The sequence below is a fragment of the Crassostrea angulata genome, chromosome 3 (genome assembly GCF_025612915.1).
Source record: "Crassostrea angulata isolate pt1a10 chromosome 3, ASM2561291v2, whole genome shotgun sequence".
Lineage (NCBI taxonomy): Eukaryota > Metazoa > Mollusca > Bivalvia > Ostreida > Ostreidae > Magallana > Magallana angulata.
The window spans coordinates 46,707,613-46,716,885 of record NC_069113.1 but is presented as its reverse complement, the minus strand read 5'-3'; the positions used below and the strand labels follow the sequence as shown (position 1 = coordinate 46,716,885).

At 33.9% G+C, this 9,273-nt stretch overlaps 1 protein-coding gene and 1 long non-coding RNA gene across 4 annotated transcripts in view; one reads left to right on the top strand and one right to left on the bottom strand.

The window, feature by feature from the left end:
• LOC128175789 (nuclear receptor subfamily 2 group F member 1-A-like) overlaps window positions 1–754 on the top strand; it is a 15,195-nt gene extending 14,441 nt beyond the window's left edge. For both annotated transcript variants that reach the window (XM_052841628.1, XM_052841630.1), the window contains exon 4: window positions 1–754. This exon is cut by the window's left edge. The gene's annotated coding sequence lies outside the window, so the exon portion shown is untranslated.
• A 150-nt stretch (window positions 755–904) lies between these two features.
• On the bottom strand, window positions 905–9,001 carry LOC128175790 (uncharacterized). 2 transcript variants are annotated; one of them, XR_008242722.1, is made up of 4 exons: window positions 6,419–9,001; window positions 6,100–6,245; window positions 5,203–5,418; window positions 905–3,783 (listed from the first exon to the last, which is right to left on the bottom strand). It is a non-coding gene; the product is annotated as an uncharacterized LOC128175790 (long non-coding RNA). The 2 variants fall into 2 exon arrangements; XR_008242721.1 differs by having other exon boundaries at window positions 6,100–9,001.
• Window positions 9,002–9,273: the final 272 nt, after the last annotated feature.

Below are 9,273 nucleotides of genomic sequence, written 5' to 3'. Positions count from 1 at the left end.
ATCTTTTTGATTAGCTCATTTTGTTCACCCAAAGTTTACTGAACAGAGAACTTATGAAGTTCTCTTTTTGTTTTTCTAGTCTTTTGAAACCAGTGCAAATTTCTCCCAATGCCACGAATACCAAAATGATAAATATCATTTATCCAACGAAAACGATAATAATGATTTTAAGCAATTGATTTTTTTTTAAATAATTTGTTTGCTTCTACATATGAATGCTTCTGTATTTTTAAGTGAATGGTATCATAGAATGATTTACTTTTCAAAATATGCCAAAGGAAAGCTTTCGCCATAATATTTTTTTTTTGCTTTTGTACGAGAGCCATTTATCACTAAGTGTTTTGTTTTAATTATTATTATTATTATTACTATTATATATAACAAAAACCTTATCACAAATATACTATACCGAGTTGTGAATGACTGACGTCACATGTACATTAATCCTGTAAACGAGCTGTTACGGTTTTTTTTTTATTGTTGACAGTCTGTTCAAAAGAAACTCTTACAATGATCCGTTGTATATTACGCACATTACAAAAAATGAACTCTACCTAGTCTGCATGGTAGGACTTCAAATATCCGGTTCAATGGCGCTATGGCGCGGCGACCATCGTAGGAGTTTCGTTATGTATGTTCTAATTCCAGCGACTGATTTTTATGACTGTACTATTCTGTGTTGTGCTACAAAGTGTCCAAGACACTGTCTTCTGTCCATGGCTTATGAAATATTAAAAGTGTTGTAAAACGACCATTGATATCTTGTTTCTTGTTCATTTGGTAATATTTGACAACATTTCAATCTGCCTGCAAAGCATGCTGGCAAAAGCTGTCAGAATATGCTGTGCTGGGTCGGCCTATTTTTGACAAGGCGGTCAGACATAGTTATGTAATATTGTTTACCAGTCATACCATAATGCATGAACCATCAGCAAATCAAAATAGACTTGATTCAGAAAAATGTGATACGCAACATTTTAAGGAAAGAAACCCGACCCGGTGAAAAAATTCTCTTTATGATAGAAAGAAAACAGTAATTTATCACACGAGAATGACGCCAATTGGCTCCGGGTATTTACTAAATAAAACTGACATTTATCTAATAATGAAAAGGAACAAGCACCTATATATGCATGTATTCAACCTTGATATGACCTCTAAGTATTGCTGATATTCAATCACCAAACACTGTACTTATGATTGCATGTTACCTTTATAATTTATGTAGTCGAGGCTGACAAATATTTTTTTGAGGAATTACGATAGTCGCAGCGTTAAAATCATATTGTGTCATTTGTCCAAATATTGAATGTCGAAATATAGTATTTCCCTTTCGGGTCACATTTCTGGAAAACGAAAATAACCTTTCGCTTATTTATATGTAGTAGACATGCTTTATGAAATTTACATCTGTCATATTACACGCGTTTTGAATAATGAATGTCTCCAAAACCACAAGGTGTGTTTCAGACCATGAACCTTCGTCAATTCTTCAGTCTTTGGGATGGGGTCATATTGTCTTCTAAAATATATGACATGTGTTGGAGTAACGTTACCAACACCAAATTGTATATGTTTTGACGTTGGTGTTGACTTTTTAAATATTTAAGATGATTTCAATGGGGTTTCTAAAAGTCTGGTATGAAATATTATAGAAGCAAACTGTAAAAATTGTTTGGCCGGTACGCACTCGTGTAAACACGTGAAATATCATATGTAAACCACAGACAGTGAGAAGGGCAGGAAAATAAAAGAGCAAGGGTTTTCTGTTTCACATATTGAAATTGTCCAATTGGCCTAGATGCCATCGTTTTTAGATAAATTTCTTATGATTCCGACATGTCCCATACATGTTTATCAAATAGCTCGTGTATATTTGGGTAGACCTATATTGAATATATTCTTGACCTTACTGATTAATTGATTGATGTGTTCAATGTCGTTAAATATGAATGTCAAATAAGTTAGAAAGTTACAGTTTACATAGTAAAAATGATGATTTATTCTTCAACTTTTTATATAATTCAATTTTGCCGAGTAAAACTCCACTACATGTCATGTTGTTTAATAATTGTATAGAATATCAGTGCCAATCTTGTTGGGCTGTTTGGGTCAAAATATGCTTCTTATAATTTGGTTTTAATTATTAAGCAAACTGCTTTATGTTGCAATATGGCTATCGAGCACCAGATGTTGCGCAGTCCTTCTTTTTTGAGTGATTACCGAATGACCGGTTGACGTGAATGTTAGATAATCTACGATTGCAAACCAGAATTTTATCTCTAAATCTTTCTATCGAAATTGCAGGTTTGAAGGTTATAGATACGTGCTTTATAAGTAGTCTGCTACAGGGGTCGAGAGCAGGGGTATACAAAGAAAGTTATTGTCCGGGGCATGATAGCTCCAAACATAGGACCCTCTCAGAAAACCATGTTTTATCAAAGTGAGGATAATGAAATATTAAAGCATATCCGTTTTTCAACAGTCCGTCATTGATAAACAGGTTATGTGAAAGGGGATCAAAACAAACAACATCCCATCAACTGGGTCAAATAGGGTGGAACTGTATTAACTTTGGGAAAAATATTAATTTCAAATATTCAAAAAGTCCATTCAAAAATCAAATCTGATTCCAACATAAAGTCGGGTTTTTCGTGTAGTCTATCACCCAAAGCACAGATTTTACACATATCGAGTTATAGCCGTAATAAAAGCCTAATGATATATATCAACGGTCTACCAAAGACAGGACCGTCTGGGAACGGTTTATTTAACTTTTTCTTCAAGTCATTTCGTTTTTTGCACGAGCTGCAGTCTTTGGCAGAGATTTAAAAGTCAACCGCGTCTGATCTCCAAAGTGACATGGAGATTATGGCTTCGGTGTCATGTAAGTTACCGGCAAGTAAAAATGTGGATTTAATTAGACGTAGACTGTTTTAAAAGGTCTTTGTCACTAGTTCGCGGCAAACGAGCGGTGACGATTGGGTTATAGATATAATCTGTCTGGGGTGTGCGGATGACCATGTGAACACATTACGGAGACCCGAGTTTATTAGGCCTTCATTAATCCCCGAGTCTCGTCTTGCATGTTAAATTATGCATGTTCTCATGTAGAACTGTAAATAGGATAGGTTTATTATTATCATTCTGACATGTGTCTAATTGTTTGTAATGAAACCTTGCTCCTCTTACGCTCCCAGCTTTCTCAAAGAAAAGTTTTCTTTTACCGGTTCTGATTGCAAACCAGTTTAAATTGTTATTGCTTTTTACAAATATCATCATAATATAAATAAAGTTTTATAGACAATTTTTATGGTCTGTTAAAAAATAAAATATTCTCGAGAGGACTTGAAACCCCATCACACATTTTGAGCATTACTTCCACATATGTATTTCACATTTAGAATATCTATGTATCTAAATCTATAAACGATTTAGCTAGATTGTATTGTCGTTCGTTTTCTTTTTTCCTTTATTTCATTTTTGGACAAATGACACAAAAGCTCAATCGATCACACAACGAAAGCTGTCGTAACTATAACACATATTTCGTGTTTTATAATTGCAGCCCTCCTTTGCAGCCAGTTTATTGTCATCTTCGCCGTTTCTTCGCCATCGGCATCGGATGATACCTTATGCTCACTGATTAAAGTAATAAAGTCTGTGCCCACAATCCTCCATTTGTCTCTCTGCTGCACAGTGTTAACAACCTTCCTTCCATATTCCTGGCTAATATGTTACGGAACGGATGGCGTGTAGATTTAAGGTCTTTCCGATTTCTATCTGCGGTGGAAAAATAATTAAAATTAGTCGGATCGTTGTCAATGGGATGAAAAAAAAAGAACTAGGCCGCAGTTGTAAAAGAGCGCCTTAAAATGGAAACATCTCAATTAGTCGTAAATGGAGCTAGCCGACACTCCATCAGGCAGAAGTGTTCCGCAATATCCTAACAGCCATTGTGGTGAAATATCGGAAAACCACAAAACCCAACCCGCCATTTATGCAGATTAGGTTACTGTGTGTACAAGTTTTAAGATTAACTTTCAACGAGTAGTTATTGATTTTTCATTGTGAAAAAATAAAAATTATCACCGGATGCCTCGAAATTTTTCAAAATGAGCTTTCTCGAAATAAAATATATTTTAACACCCTTTTGTTATAGAAACTCATTATAAGTAACTGCAATATGTTAATTAAAGTAAATGCTAAGCATTACTCTCTGAATTATTATAGACTTTCAAAAGAATTTACTTTACAAAAAACCCCAAGTATTTATTATAATCAGTGGCTTAATAGATTGACCTCGTAACCTCAGTAAAAATATATTTTAATCCTCTTGTATATTTTTTGCTAGCATCAAAATTTTACCACAAACATGAAAGAAGTAGATGGTGCGAATTAACTTGTTAATTTCCATGCACCAAAAACTATGAGAATCTTGATATTTTTTTGTAAAGGACACAAGCATGAGATAAAAACATAAGGATTTATTTTTTTTTTAAAAATACGGACAAATGGTCTTTAAAAATGAACAACATTGCAAATTGATAGGACTTGGCTACTTAACCCCAAGACGCACTTCAAACGGGACAAAACAAAACTATTATTTATCAAATACCAGATCACGAAATTTGTTAATCACTTTCACATTAATGTCTCGTTTCTGATTTATTAATTGAGTTTAAAAATGGAGATAGCCTTATTACTAATTATGAATAAATGTATATCTATATACAATAGCCGACACTTTCCGCCTCAATTAATTAACGGATCATTAATTACTACCGTAGATGATGCAAGTTCTAGATTTTTTTTTTACCATATTCCTCTCTTGTTTTGTTTTTGCCATATGTCTTTATTCAAAGTGACGTCTAAATATCCCTTATTTGAATACCATTAAGGAATATATCATTTAGAATCATAGCAGGTTGTGTGTACTTTTGAAATGATAGCTTGATTTGGTTTACGAGGGGAAATTCTTGAAAGTTCAATTTTCTGACTATTCAAAATGTGAAATCACAGATGATTTATATAACTATTTTTTCTTTACTAATTACGAGACACATACATGTATTTGTCATTTTAATTCAAAATCATTATATAAGAAAAAATTTAGTATTTTGAAATACAATGTAAACATGTCTTCCTTATATATGTGATTTATGGAAAATCAGCTGACGGATGAAATACAATGCAAAGTACCCTTCTCATTCCCACTGAAGCACCGACATATCAGTAAAACTGTATATGCCCTGTACACTACTTATGAACAATTGCCTTTTTTATCTTGTCTAGTCTGCATTCAAGATGATACGGGTCTTTTCTTTCACTTTTACGGTACAATTTTCGGCATTGCTCATTATCGGCGCGGGAGTATGATGGTACAGAGAACGGGTGTCGTCTGCAGCTTGTTTTGACCTAGTTTTTAAAAGAAATAAAAGCAAGAAATTTTTACACGAGAATGGATTTCATGTAATGTTTTTATCCGCAAACAATGAGATCAAGTTCCTAACGAGGGACATCTGTTAAATTTAAGATCTCGCGTTATCTTGTTGCGAGACGTGATTTATCTGCCTCTATCTCCACTATAAAGCATTGTACATGGAACGAGCAATTTATAAAATATCTGGCGGGCGGCAGGGATCATGGATGAGAGAAGGGGGCTCACATTTATGGTATCAGACATATCTAATTTAACCGGTGTTAATTTCTGTATCAACAGATTCAAGGTCGTCATATTTTTTGAAAATTTTATCATACGTGAGGGTATCTTATGTGTATTCTAAAATTATTTTTTAAGATACAACGTTCTGTCAACAACTGCTTGACAAATGTACATTTATCTCAATATTCATAAACCTCGTCAATTTTTCCGAGAACTCTTTGACGTGGCTTTAATATTATTTTTAAGTCTTATTTTGAATTTCTCACAATATCAATTACCGTAAACAAACATAATATCTTAAAACCTGTATTCTTTTCAAGAATTAATTACACAAAAAAAATAATACAAAAAGTACTATACTATTAACTTCATACATACAATCAAATTCGAATTTATCATAATAGTTATTATTGTAAAGACAGACTAGTATTTACCTAAGTCCTATCGGATGATAGATATATATTCACCACTATCATCTAATAACCTTTTGTCATGTATGCAGTGTTTGATACTTTATACATGGATCACTGGTGCATTGTCCATTCTGTGCTTCAATTTGAGAAAGATTGTATTCCGCCACCTACAAAAGAGAAAGAACGCAAATGTGAGAGCAACTTATAGCAAACCAAAGAACAGGATTATAACTGTTTTTTTTTTCATTTAACCTTGACCTTAAAAGGTGTTTAATTAATTAAAAAGATACTTTCATACAGATAGTATGATAGAGAGTTGACGAAACTGGTTTTTGCACACCTGAAGTCAGGAAAATTCGTCGCAATAAAAAAACTCTTTCAATGTCGTGTCACACAAGGGTTTAAAGTTTTTCTGCCTGTCCTCTGCCAAGAATGTGTGTTCAGGCTATGCTTGCCGAGCATTCCCCGAATTGCCTGTTCATTAGGTATCACACCATGCCTTCACCGAGCGGGTGTTTGGTTGAATTTCTTTATTTGATTTCCGACAGAGGAAACATTGTGGTAGAGTTTTCTTATCAAGCAGACAGACCATATAAAGACTTGAAAAAATCCAAATATGCAAACTTTTCAGAGTTATCTGCACAGTCAAAAAGATTGGCGAATGCCAATGGTCCCCGACCGAGGAATTTCAACGGGGAAATGATAGGGTATTCTATGGGATTGTCCAAATTCGCGTCAACGTTCCAATAATTTCTAAACCAAACATTCAAACAGCGGAAACCTATATTCAATTACATAACTCCATTATTTATTACTTCCTTATAACTTCATTTTAACTGCGATAAACAAACGCAGTTTAAAAAGTTTTTTTCCACCGTAAATGAATGTTAGCAAACATTCTCATATTTCTTGATTAATGATCTTTCCAAGGTTTTCTTTTCTTAAAGTACCCTATAATTGTCATATTAAATAGAAGTTAAAAAGCATCGCTGTGCATTAGCAATGACAACAATATTAAGTCTTTCTTTTTTTTTACTGTGGCAAAACACTTCTACCTTGTTAGAAAAAATCAATTTCCTTAAAAATATCAAATCATCATTTTTGAATATTAGTTTTGAAAAAAAAATTCAATATTCGAATCTTACCGAACAACTAACGGAAACTCTGCAGAAATTTTGACAACTGACACCTATGTGGGAGTGGACCTAAAAACCTGCAACTTAACGACTCGAAATATTGCACAGCATTAATATGCTAAGAAGCGGGGGAGTGCAGAAGCTTCAAAGCAAATGTCAACCAGCAATAGATTGACTTGCAAATATAATTCTTTGCGCGGGAATTATCGGACTTTTCAATGGAAAGCACCTTTTTTGCTGGGATTGACAAAGAGGTATCATCTTTTCCTGACAGGTCCGATCCTCAGACCATTGATAGAAGATGGAGACATGCATATAGAATATCACGGTACGAATTTGATACACAGTTTAATTTCAAACATCCTGTTGCTTTTCTTACTTACAACTTATCTTAGTCGACATCAACACACAACGCTTTGTGGAAACTATGAAAATAAAGTTCTGAGTGAAAGAAAATCAAACATTAAAAATCTATCAAGGCAGATGTTGCGCAGACTTAATCGACCCCAATGTTCTGTGTCAGCAATCCGACTGTTTCTTCCTGCCATGGTGTACCAAAAAATAAAACGTCTTTAAGACCCATACCGGCTGCAACCTGGAGTTTTCTAATGCATGTGCATACCCATTTGCTGCATGCGGTGATGACAAACACGATCGATTGACATCTACTCAATACAGTTCAGTAGGTGTAAAATCTAAATACACCCTCACTCTATTCCTCATACGGATGTCACGAAAGGAAACAAATCGCCAGCAGTCTGCCCCGATATCACAGGATATGGTGTGTTTATACTTATTCATTTAGCTTCTCCATCATAAAAATGCCTCAAAATAAAACAAAAATCGAAAAGACTGTTTATTGTAGCGAATATCACATTTATTCAATTATTCCAGTTTACAAATTCCACTGCCATATAGTAGAAAATGAATATTGACATATAAAGTCACAGAGACATTCCAGTGTAGATTCATAAACTTAAGATATTTTGAATATTGATCATAGAATTACAAAATAAAATGGAACAAACCTTATTTATTCTCCAGTTTCCGCGTTTTGATAAAACAATACAAATTAGTAGAAAATTTGAATGGACACAAACAAGTAAAAAGGGGACCTTGTGCACGCACAGATTGCTAAATGAATGGGCGTGCTAGCTGCATAAAGCCCTGTGACACCTCGGGCTTAACAGATAAGGGATAGGAGGAGAAAGTGGGATAAAGTGGAATAGACCGGGATATACTTAGTGTACCTTGTGGAAGTTTGAGAAGTAAATCCATTTACCAAATATAGAACTTTTTTGAGAAGTCATCGAACTGTCGAAAAGCTTTTCCTTAATCCACCCTCAATACAATATGGACTGGTAACAGTTCTGGATTGACAAATGGGTAACAATGTGTAATTATGTTCGCTAATTTTGAACCGGATGCGAAATTCCCAACACCGGAAATGTCGGCAATGCGACTCGCAGCTTCCAGTCTTTAGTGAATGCGGAAGACGTATTTCAGATAACCTTATGCTCTTTACCAGGACAATTATTATCAAGTATTCAGAAGTGAGGACCGCTAACTTAGTATAACACAAGTACCTTCAAAATCTAGATTTATTCACAAGTACGTGCTTTGGCTCAAGAGCACAAAAAGATAACTGGGAATTGTGTCAACAGGTCCAGAGATGATTCAAAGAAACTCGTTTCAAGAGAAGCCACTAGTGAGCTCGTCTTGTACACTACAAACATCCTCTCAATTCCACGAAAGCTTACTTAGTAAGAGATAAAACGATTATATATATATATATATATATATATATATATATATATATATATATATATATATATATATACACACATATATATATATATATATATATATATATATATATATATATATATATATATATATATAATTTGCGTATAGTTAATTTAAAATGTCAGAGTTGAGAATTGGACTTTATATTCTTTACTTTTATAATTCGGAAATGTTTATTTAAAGATTTCAAGTCCCCCCCCCCTCCCAAAAAAAAACCCCGGCAAATCTGCTCAATGTTCATGTTCATGTTGAG